Here is a 12,108-nt window from a genome sequence, read left to right on the forward strand (position 1 = left end):
GCCTACAGTTGGTCTAGAAAATGAATACAGCAAGAAACCAAGCCTTTGTTTGCAGTATTTGCCAATTTCCATGTGTAAATACTCCTACTGCAGCCAATTTCATGCTACAAACGAGACAAGCACACGAACATGAATAGAGTTGGGAAGAAACACATACAATGTTATACAGTATATTTCCATCCTACAGATAAGTAGACAACATTTAGAGTTATTAGTAAAATAAAGTAAAGAATAGTGACATTTTGAGCATTTATTACCTCTTAACATACTTGTTAGTTTATATAATTTGACTTTTAATAGTGGTTATGCTTAACAACTGACTCATAAAAATCCCTCCAAATACAGAGATCAATCTTAGGTGCCTGTCCATGGGATCATCCCAGAAAGAATACTGGAGTGGGTTGCCATTTCCTCCTCCAAGGGATCTACCCTACCCAGGGATCAAATCCACATCTCCTGCAGCTCTTGCACTGCTGGATTCTTTTAACCACTGAGCCACGTGGAATCCCCAGTAATCAGTCCTGCAAACTGGTAAAAGCCAATTGTGGCATACAACTAACTCTATTACCAAGAGGGCACTTAATGAGGTGCAAGAGAACAAGTAGTAATTTGCCTAATTGGTAAGTGGCTGAGTCAAGACTGAAATCTGGGTCCAAAATTCTGACCTCAGTTAGTCTTCCTAATTTCTTTAGCAGAGAATAAGGACCTTTATTGGGTTGTTAAAAAAAAAAAATGGAGACGGGTAATTTATTAAAGGAACGCCACACCTAATGGGATGCATTTTCTTAAGTAACATCCTATATATTTGCTAGGACTCTTAAGAAAACTGGCAGGTAGCATGGGAATATGAGTCTTGATGTTTGATATCTATCCACAGTTAGGCTAGGCTGGGTATTTGAAAGAACAAAACAATTGACTGGTCTATAGAAATCGTCCTTAACTAACTGCTTTGCATGTGTGGGTGCTAAGTCGCTTCAGTCAGGTCGGACTTTGCTACCTATGGACTACCCACCAGGCTCCTCCCCATGGGATTCTCCAGGCAAGTAGACTGGAGTGGGTTGCCATTTCCTCTTCCAGGGGACCTTCCCAACTCAGGGATCGAACCACTGTCTCTTCCATCCCCTGCATTGGAAGGCGGGTTTTTTTTTTTTTTTTACCACTAGTGCCACCCGGGAAGCCCCTTAACTGCTTTAGGAAGTGTAAATACAGGTGTTTCCGACCACGAGCCGCTTATAGTACTTATCAAGCTACATGAATTCCGAAAACTGCAGAAAACTTGTAGTTTGAACTTCACTACACCTGTGGTGCAAGAAAAGTAAAAGATACTCTGGAAGGGCATTCATGCAGCCCACACGTACCTGGGGCAAAATCTAGGGCCAGGAAGGCTAAGTGTTAGGCCTCCTAACGAACTCTCAACGTTTAGAGCAGAGCTCTAAATGAAGGAATAATAACGGCTAGAGCTGCAGGAGAACTTGGGAAACCTGCCTTTGTCCAACCCCTTCATTTACACGAAGAAACTGTGCTCTAGTCAGGTGAAACAATTTGGCGTTAACCGGTTGAGCCAGGATTAATTTATAGCTCTTTCCACTACACCCTAAGGTCTCCTTTAAAACACCCTCCCTGCACAGAACTCACCCCGAAAGTTCCAAGAACCTGCTTGGTGACTGGCCTACACTTGAACCAGGACAAAACTTCTAGTCGCTCTTGAGTCAAAAACTGTGGTAGCTGGGAGTCAAAGGGTTAAAACCAAAGTACAGAAGCACTGAGCTCTAGGCCGTGCAGGTGCGTGCTCTCCTCAGAAAGCAAAGAGTTTAGAAACAGTCCCAGGAAAATGCAGCCACGCCCTTCACGGCGCCTACGCCGAGATGCGGAGCACAGCTAACAGCCTCAAAGAGCGAACACGCAACCAGAGGCGCGCACGCCCACCCCGCGGCCGCGCAGGAGGCGGGCCGACGTGCGCGCCTCCGCGGCTGTGGGCGGGGTCCGGGGCGGGGCTCTGAGCCGGACCGGGGCGGGGCCGCAGAGAGCTGTAGGTGTTGCAGCTAGGTCGCGACAGGTGCGCGAGGCAGAGCGCCAGGGACCCGTGGCGAGGCTAATAGCAGCGCAGAAGAAAGACCGCTTTTAGCCAGGTAAGGGTCTTCTCTCGCCACATCCTCCGCAGCCGGAGAGTCCACGGAGACCCCGGATTCCCTCCCCACCCTCTTTCTCCCGCGACTTCTTCGGGTGAGGGGAATACAAGGAGCGTGAACCCCTCCCCCTCGAGAAAGGGAGTGGAGGAACTGCTGATCCTTTGCTCCTTCCTCACTTCTGGGTACTATGCTGGCTGCTGCTGCTGCTAAGTCGCTTCAGTCGTGTCCGACTCTGTGCGACCCCACAGACGGCAGCCCACCAGGCTCCCCCGTCCCTGGGATTCTCCAGGCAAGAATGGAGTTGGCAGTAATTATGTAGAGCGGAGCCTTTGCTGACTGAGGGCGGGAACTGATCGGACCCCCTCCTCTTGCCTCAGGAACACTCCTTTCTAACTATATACGTGTGGTGGAGGAAAGCGGCAGTTCAAAATTCAAAATAGTCTCCCAGAGAAATATTCTGATAATCTAACTGCTCTTTTTCATTCTTCATTTTCAGCCATTCTCTTCCTCTTCGATATTTCTCCCCTTCCATTCTGCCAGCTGAACCCTTTAAGATTCTTACACCCTTTTGAGATACGTTGACACTATAGCAGGCCTTACAGCTGGATGTGTCACCCCAGAATCGCTATCGTGTACAAGTCGCTGGCACCTGTCAATACGTGGGTGTTAATATAAGGTAATTGTACACCCCGGGCTACACCCACTCAGCCTGAAGCTGTAGGAGCTAGGAGCTAACCATCTGGCACCCTTCCTTACTGGTGCTTACAATCCTGGTGAGAGATATTTGAGCTAATATTATCTTTCACCTAATTCCAGCTTTCAAAACTCTGCCTAATCCAGATGGTTCTATTGACTTGACTTTTCAAGTTAGTCAAAGATACTTAGGGAGCCATTAAGACAGTGACCCTTTAAAAGGAGAGAGGTCTTCTTTTGCATTGGATATTCTTTTGTTTGCTCTTGCTTTAGATGATTAAATGGAATACTTTTTATCTGCACAGTTACTATTTACAAATGATAAGTATTTTAGGAACCATGAAATAATGCTTTGTTCTGAGGTCTGATGTAGACACAAAAGAAGATGAGCCTCAAAAAGCACTTCCTAAATTCCTGCTGAGTTATAACCTGGATGAAGGATGATCATGTTTTAGGTCAACCTTCAAAAAAAGGAGTGTGCGTATGTACTTGTTTTGCATTGATAGAACAACACATAGCATGGTACTCAGTAATCACTTTAAGGACTTATTTTTTGGACAGAACATTTATTGAGTGCTGCTTGTATCATCAATTCTGTGGATTCAAAATTCTAAATGTTCCTATTCTAAAAGAATAAAATCAAATGGGTTAGACAGGTCAGTAGATACAACTTAGAGTATTAGTGAGGTCAGTACTATACTAGAGATCAACCCAGAGTGCTGCAGGATCACAGAACATACAGTTTTTAAAAAATCCCTCCTCTATTTTTCCTTGAACACAAAACAGAATAAACAACAAAAACCTCTGAGCAATACTGAGTGATTCTCTTCAGTCCATGTACTTGTGTTACTCATATTCCTTACCTTGTGTTCTGTCAACATGATAGCATTTTGATAAGGGAATTATGACTTGTCATTAATTCTGTGCAGTTTGGTGAATAGCTGATGGAGCTATTTTCACATTTCGTATTGGGCCCGGAAGTGTTGTTATCATGTAGTCCCTGAACTCTGGAGCAGCCTCTGGGAAGAGAACAGTGTATTGGCAACATTAGCAAAGCAGTGTTATTTTGTAAAAATTGGTCCATTGTGTAACTTTGTTTAACTTGGTACATTCAAATTTGTTCCAGATTCTGGTTAAAGGTGGGCCAAATTTTAATCTTCTAATAATTCTAAGAAAAGAAAGCTTAAGAAGTGAAAACAATTCTGTTAACAGCACACCTTGCTTTTACCCTCAAAATGTCTTGCTAAGGTACCCTCAAAATGTCTTTGTCTTTCTTTCTTTTTTTTTTTTTTTGGAGCAGGGGATAGGGTGGGGGAGGAAGAGGTCAGAAATGTTTGAAGAATTTTTGCAGAGTGTAAATGATCTGAAGTTTATGGTATTCTTGAGTATTCTTCATATAGAGTAACTATATGAAGCATTTAGTAACTGCCTCCTGTGTGCCAGTGTTCTAATATTTACAGGATGAACATGCCACAGTTGCTTCTATATGATTATGTTTTTCATTTTTAAAATAGAGATTTTTCAGTTAATAATACAGATGATGGTTGTTTCCTCTGGCAATTTGAGCCATGGTACTTGATGAACTGGCTTTCCAGCTGGTGCAGTGATGAAGAATCCACCTGCCAATTCAGGAGACAAAAGAGATGTAGGTTCGACCTCTGGGTCGGGAAGATCCCCTGAAGTAGGAAATGGCAACCCAATCCAGTATTCTTACCTGGGAAATCGCATGGACAGAGGAGACTGGTGGGCTGCAGTCCATGGGATTGCAAAAAGACTCCAGTACAACTGAGCACACATGCATGGTCTATTCACTGCGTGTTTTTTGATAGGAAGTTTAGGTACTTTATTTTGGATTGTGTACAGTAATCTCCAGGTGATGTTAAGTTACTTAACACAGACTCTCAAGGTTCTTTAGTAACAAAATGAGTGGTTGTAAATTGAGTAGTTTCTGCTTGAGGGTTGCGGGATTGAGATTCTATGGTAAATGGTACTCCTGGTTAGGACCATTCTGGTGTGTTTATTCTGTGGCTGGATAGAGAGTCCTTGAGACTCAGTCAAGTTATTGTGCTAATGCAGACATCTTTTCATAAAAAAGATGAGGGTTTTTGTTTTTTTTTTTTTTTTAGTTTCTTAAGCCAACGTTTATTTATTATCTCTCAGTTCTGTAGGTTGGAAGTCCGTATCCATGGCTGCCCCCATTATCAGCATCCCCTCTCCAGACTGGGACATTTATTTATCATTGACAAAGTGTATATTTAATTAGTGGCCTATGAGAAGGTTAATTTCATCTGATTATTACAAAAAGACAAGGTTCGACTCAACAAACAACCCATTATTTAGCATGTCAAATGATTTATTTATATTTGAAAATGTTTCTGGAAACTTCACATGTCCAGTCTCAAGAAGTTAACTGATACTGTGATATTTTATATTATTTTTACTTTTAAATAATACTGCTCTGAAACTGAGAACCTGCATCTTTAGGGAAAAAAGGTAACAGTTTTTTTTTTGTCCTTCTGATAACAAGTGTGGAGCTGTTTTTTCCCTTAATTATTCTATAACAGAGCTTACTATATGGAAACTTTACAATCCCTCAAACATGTTTTTTCTTGTACACCAAAGTATTGCCAATTTTTGTTTCATTACCAATAGATTAGTCATCCTAATATGCTTTTACTTGGTTTTAGATTTCCACAATCTTTTTTTCCCCCATAAACTGAAGTTTAAGCGGGTAATTTAGGCACAGGACTTCTTTTCTTCACAGTCATTTTATTGAATAGGTACCATTCACTCAGATTTGGTTTCCACCACCAGAATTAGAAGTTTCCCTCATGGCTCAGATGGGAAGAATCTGCCTATAATGCTGGAGACCCAGGTTCGACCCCTGGGTCAGGAAGATCCCCTGGAGAAGGGAACAGCAACCCACTCCAATATTCTTGACTGGAGCATTCCATGGACAGAGGAACCTGGTGGGCTACAGTCTGTGGGGTCATAAAGAGTTGGACACGACTGAGTGACTAACACTTACTTCACCAGAGCTAGAGGAAACCAGTCTGTTCATGTGTAGTACCCAGTGATTTCTCTCTAATAGCCCTGTCACTATCCTCCTCCTTACTGTTGGCAACATTCGACCATGTGGACAACTTTTCTGGTTCTTCGTATTATGTGACTTTTTTTTGTGGCCACACCATGTGGCATGCAGGATATTAGTTTCCTGACCAGGGATCAAACCTGCACCCCCTGCAGTGGAAGTACAGATTTCTTAACCACTGGACCACCAGGGAAGTCCGTCATGTGGCTTTCCTGATGTGACAATACCTGGTTAGGGTTAGGGTTAGCTACTTCCTTCCATGCTCCTTCACTAATTCAGTCTTTTTACCCCTTAAATGTATATGTTTGCTGTGACCCTCTCCAGCATCCTGTTCTCCTTATACTCTCTCCCTGAACAATCTGATCTATTTCCGTGACTTCAACCAACACCTCCATTTGAGTGATTTACAAATTAATCATTTTTAAAATCTTTTTTCATGTTATATATAATTCTTGTTCTATATTCACATATACAAACATACATGTTTTAAAAATAAGAATTATATTGCTAATTATAGAAAATCAGGAAAAAAATAAATTATGAAGAAGATAGACTGGCCCATAATTTGTTCTGGTGAGAAGTCCTATTTACTTCCCTGATAGCTCAGTTGGTAAAGAATCTGCCCACAGTGTGGGAGACTTGAGTTCGAACCCTGGGTTGGAAAGATCCCCTCAAGAAGGGAAAGGCTACCCACTCCAGTATTCTGGCCTGGAGAATTCCATGGACTGTATAGTCCATGGGATTGCAGAGAGTCAGACGTGCCTAAGCAACTTTCACTTCACTTTCTTTAAGTCTTTTTTTTTTCTTTGATACACACAGACACACTCATATAAACATACAGGTAGTTGGGTTCATTTTACTACAGTAGAATTTTGTATCTGCTTTTCCATTCTACATTATGTCATGGTTTTCCTCAACATCAAAATTATTTGAAAACAATTTAAATAGATGTTTAACACCCTATTCTATCAATGGTGCAAAATTTAACTGTGTGTTTGGATGTTTTGATTTTTTACACCATTATTAACAAGTAAAAAAATTGAGAATAAATTTTTGTACAAATCACTCATTATTTCCTTAGGTTAGATTCTCAGAAGTTTAATTAGTGGGCCAAAGAGCATGAAAATTTAAAAAATACTGCTGTCAAATTGCATTTTCATAAAGACTAGATTAATATTCTCACTTGCAGTGATTGTGAGGGCCTATCTTTGTGTATCTTTGTAACTTTGAATCTTATTTTTTTAATCTTTACTAATTTGATAAGCAAAAGAGATTTAATATATATTTATCTGATTGCTAGTAAGAGTGAATATTTTTCATACCTTCATTTTCATTTCTGTGAATTGTCTTCTGGTTAATCTGTTCCCATTTTTAAATGTCTGAACATTTTAATTATGTTTTTTGTTTGTTTTTTGGAGTTCTCTCATTTATTTGGGGCTTTGGGGGAGGGAGTACAGGTTTTTATTAGGCCAAACCGAATGAGTAGAGTGATAAAGTAGAAAGCATATAGAAGTTGCAGTTGTGGTGTTTTAAATATCAATTGTTTTGAGAATCCACAGCTCATGATGGATGGAGCAGCACTACAAAATGGAAGGGATGCCATTTGAGAATCAGGATTCCTGACTCGGTGTTGGGAATCAGCCACTTAGGTGATCTTTGGCAAGTCTTTCATCCTCTCTGAGCCTCATCTGTAAGACGAGAGGGTTGAGCTATTGATTCTATGTGCTAAAAGGATGATTTATGAGCCACTGCTCACTCGACATTGTGAAATGATTTCCTGTCCCATTCCTAACCCTGCACACAGTTTAAATATATGGAGCCTCAGGAAAGACTGGATGTAGTAAAGGTGGTTTCCTTAAAGGTAGCAAGGCTTAGTGGAGCTTGGGGGCAATTAATGTATTTGTGCCCTCAAGACAATGTAAATTACAACAGTTGGTATATTTAGGCACTCTCCTAGATTGACACTTGACAGGCTGGTAAAGTCCATCAGAAGAGCCCTGCCAGTCTATGCCACAAAACCCAATCAGCTTTAGTATGTATAAAGCAAGTCTCTTTATGACAAGATGTTTAAGCTGCCAAGTTATTTAATAACTTTCACTATTCCACACAGAAACTATTCTTAGTGGGGGTTTTTTTGGGGGGGGCGGGGCGCGGGTTTGGAGGGATAAGTTTGCTGCTTGCAGGATCTTAGTTCCTGCACCAAGGATCGAATCTGGACCCTAGCAGTGAAAGCTCCAAGTCCTAACCACTGGACCTTCAGGGATTCCAGTAAGCTGTTTGTTTTAAGAATATCAGTTGCTTGTTTGATGGTCAAATGTTAGTTATTTTAATTTTGTATGTGGTATATTATTACTTATGTACAGATCTTTTTCTTTGGCGTTTCTTTTGTTGCTTTTATGTTTAAAGGTCTCATTGTCACCCAGAGATGGGTTTAACTACTCACTTCAATTCCCTTCTGAATTTTATGGGTTTACTTTTTATACTGTTTAATTTGTGTTGAATTTACTTTGGCGTACCTAAGCAGCATGTTTAGTGCCTCTGCATATCTCCTGAGCTCCCAGATCCATATTTCCAACACCTCATAGACCTTGCAGATGGTCTCTCTCCACCAGGCACCTGCATCCACCTAACTTCCCTAAGGACAAGGTTTGAAGTTGTCTTGAACACTTCCATTCTTCTCTTCTCCCACATTTAATCACCAACTTTGGTTGATTCTATCCCAACAGTGACAATGGCTCATTTTTTAAAAAAGAGTTTTTTAAAATTTTATTTTATTAACTGTACCTCACCATATGGGATCTTAGTTCCCAGACTAGGGATCGAACTCACACCCACTGTGGAGTCTTAACCACTGGACATCCAGGAAAGTCCCAATAAAGGCTCTGTTACCAGTCTTCTAAGTCAGGTTCCCCCTTTTTGTTAGAGTCCTTGAGCAATCCTTAGAGTTGGCTTCAGTTTTTCCCTTTCAGTCCAGACTTGTCATAAAAAAAAATAGTACACTGATTTTCAAGTATGGTTTCCTGATTACCTGTTTTAGAATCACCTGGGGTGTTTGTTTAAAAAGGAGATTCTTAGGTCCCACCTAGACTTATAAATCAATGTATCTGGAGGGATGGGGCATGGAAATTAGCAGTTTTAACAAGTACCTGAAGAGATTCTTTTCCTTAAGAGGAACCAAAGTCCAAGTAAATTCTCAATTTCTCAACATGCCATTCGAGACCCCAGTTCCCACACCCTGACAGCCTATTTCTCCAGACTTATCTCTCACATCACTACCCACCCACCTGGCACTGTGGCCATGCAGTTGTAGCCATGCAGTGATTCATGGTTTCCTGGACCCACCCTGTCTTTTCCTGCCTCTGTGCCTTTGCGCGTGCAGTTCCCACAGCCTCAGACTCCCCTCCTTCCCCCACTCCTGCTTAAATCCTTTTTCTTTTTCTTTTTCTTTAAGAGCTCAAAATTTTTTTTTTACTTTAAAAATATGCCTTTTCTAAAGTCTCCTATTTGAATCAGTGACTCCCTCCCCAGTCTTCAGTTAGCACTTTATTTTTACTTCATTTTTCACCTTAGTGCTGTCACTTATGAATTATTGCTTCCTTAAACCACTGTAAATCTAAGTGTGAGAACCTTGCCTTTCCTTTTCATTTTGTATGTAGCCATTGTGCATGTAATAAGCAATTGAATACTCATAGAATGTATAAACATATCTCATCTTCATCTTACAAACACTGTTACCTAACAGTGTTTGAGTTCACATCACACTTAGAATGAAATTAAAATCTTCTACCATCCCTGGTAAATCCTTATTTAAACTGGCTGCCACTCATCTCTGTCATCATTTCACACTCCTCACTCATTCCCTTGCCATCATTCCTGCCTCAGGGCCTTTGCATTTGCTATTTTCTTTGGTAGGAAAACTCTCACATCTTTTCTCTTCACCTGGCTGTCTGTCTGTCTCCTCCTCATTCGGGTTTCAGCCCAAATGTCATTCACTCAAAGAGGGCTTCCCTGACCATTATCTGAAGTATCTGCCCCATTTCCTATCACCACTCCAATTACTCTCTTTGTATTTGCTTCACAGCACTGATCACAGTGTTTAATTGTCACAGTGTTTCATTTAATCACAGTGTTTAATTGTCCAGCTTCCCCAGTGGAAGGGAAGCTTCATGAGAGCAGAGACCTTGTCTGTCCCTTTTTATCTTATGTACTTAGCAAATAGAGCTCTGCTTGACACGTGGTAAGTGCTCAAATATTTGTTGAATGAATGAATGAGCCTTGAAGATAGACTTGTTGATTTAAAAAGTTTTGGTTTGGTTTGCAATCCAAAAGTTTTGTTGTGTGTGTTACACACACAATTAACTGTGTGTATTTTTTTAATGGACAACATCTGAAGTAGTTCCATCAGGGTTCAAATCAGGTAGCAGTCTCTGAGGATTTCTGACGGTAGCTGGACAAAGGTTTGGGTACTGTGATAGGCAGGATTCATTTCCATCTGAGTGCAGGTTTTCCAAGCTGTTCCCAGAATCTAGGCCACTGTTTTACTACCACTGTCAGTATGTACTTTCAGGGTTATTACTGCTGGCCAATACTAACCTGTTAGCTCTCATTACATTTTTAAAAGCTAGTATAGCAAAACTAGAACTAACACACTAGAATCTTCAAGCAACCAGAAACTTTCTTCTGCTTTCTTCTGGAGGAGAAAAATAAGAAAGCTACCTAGAGTTCTCAAGGAAAGATGAAATTAGTTTCCTTTTACTTACTACATGTCCTGAAATAGGATTTTAGCAACAGTGTTAAACAAGGGGTTTCTTGTTAACATCTAGTGAAACCAGACAATGGAACTAATCAGTTCTACTTTTTTTTCCCAATTTCTCTTCATTGGGTAGAATAATTTTTAATTCCATTATTTTTTTCCTTGAAACTGGCTTGAAATTTTATTAAAAATTATAATAGTTTTTATAGAAATTTATACTTTTCAAAGAAGTTATACTTTTATTTTCTCATTTCATCCTCAAAAACCATCCCTTGTGAATTATTAGCTGTTTTTGAGATGAAGAAACTGAGGCCTACCTGAAGAGTTGACTGCCTTTCCCGTGGTAACTAAAAGACCTGTCATTACTCAATAAATGCCTCTCAATTACTTCTTAAAAACAGTGGTTAAGAATCTGCCTGCCAGTGCAGGAGACAGTCCTTAAGAAACAAGATACATAGCACTGGTTCACATAAGTAACAAAATTTTATCACTTCTGTGCCTGTGTGATTTGGTAATTTTTTATGTGACCAGCTTCAGCTATGTTTGTGCTTGATTATAGCATTGTTCTGGGTTAGCGTCTAAGATTTTTACAGAAAGGAAGGATTATAGAACCAAACCAAAAGGCAAGTTCTATAGATATAGAACTTTCTATATCTATATCTATAGATATAGAAAAAGAAGAATCACTTTTCAGTAAAACCGTTTTAATTCTCCTGCTTGAAGGGATTGGTTAAATTGATCTGCTGCTGGCTTTTCAGATTGAACAAGTCCTGAAAAATATACATCATCTAAAATTTCAGATAAGAATGAAAGCTAGGCCCTTCCTGGAAATGGCCAGGAGTGAAACTAAGAAGCCCTGTATTTGGAGAAAACTTGATTAATTATTAAGGACAAAGGACTGGTATAAGGAAGTTATACCTTTAACAGAAGCAGCCTTCTTAAATAAGTGTATATGTATTTCTTCTGCTTTGACATTGCAAAGAAAACTAATTAGCCACTTTGTTTTAATTAGCATGTAATTGGCAAGACCTGGGAGTATGTAGTTTATGGACAGATACTCAATTATGTAGGTGGGCATTCCTTTGGTGACTGAGAGCTAGCATGATTTTGTTTTTCATTTGTGTAACAGATGCTTAGTGAGCCCCTACACTGTACCAGGTACTGATATTTGATGCAGCTGTTAAAGTATGAAATGATGTAAAGGTTAAAGGAAAAACAAGCATTCAGAGTTAAATCTATGTTTTGTGTAATGGCCTCGGTCAACTCTATATTTCTACATTGTTTTTACAATTAACTACTTTTCTCTACTCTTCACTTTAAATGTGACGTTATTGCCAACATTATCTGTAGGGTTTTTGGTTTTTGTTTTTTCACTTATTGAAAGAGATTTTCATTGCTATGTGTGAAAAAATACTGGGAAAAAAACCTCACTGCATTGGTCT

The 12,108-nt window shown here is 40.0% G+C and overlaps 2 protein-coding genes and 1 long non-coding RNA gene across 4 annotated transcripts in view; 1 reads left to right on the forward strand and 2 right to left on the reverse strand.

The window, feature by feature from the left end:
* Nucleotides 1-1,914, reverse strand: part of LOC122682467 — a 32,260-nt gene extending 30,346 nt beyond the window's left edge. Inside the window, exon 1 of the long non-coding RNA XR_006337389.1 lies at nucleotides 1,636-1,914. This is a non-coding gene — a long non-coding RNA (uncharacterized LOC122682467). The remainder of the gene's footprint in view (nucleotides 1-1,635) is intronic.
* LOC122682197 (tubulin alpha-1C chain-like) overlaps nucleotides 1-12,108 on the reverse strand; it is a 1,110,822-nt gene that overhangs the window by 213,426 nt on the left and 885,288 nt on the right. The gene's annotated exons all lie outside the window — the stretch shown is intronic.
* Nucleotides 1,988-12,108, forward strand: part of LIMA1 (LIM domain and actin binding 1) — a 91,371-nt gene continuing 81,250 nt past the window's right edge. For both annotated transcript variants that reach the window (XM_043884767.1, XM_043884774.1), the window contains exon 1: nucleotides 1,988-2,129. The gene's annotated coding sequence lies outside the window, so the exon portion shown is untranslated. The remainder of the gene's footprint in view (nucleotides 2,130-12,108) is intronic.

This window comes from Cervus elaphus, chromosome 3 (assembly GCF_910594005.1).
Source record: "Cervus elaphus chromosome 3, mCerEla1.1, whole genome shotgun sequence".
In the NCBI taxonomy this organism is placed as follows: Eukaryota; Metazoa; Chordata; class Mammalia; order Artiodactyla; family Cervidae; genus Cervus; species Cervus elaphus.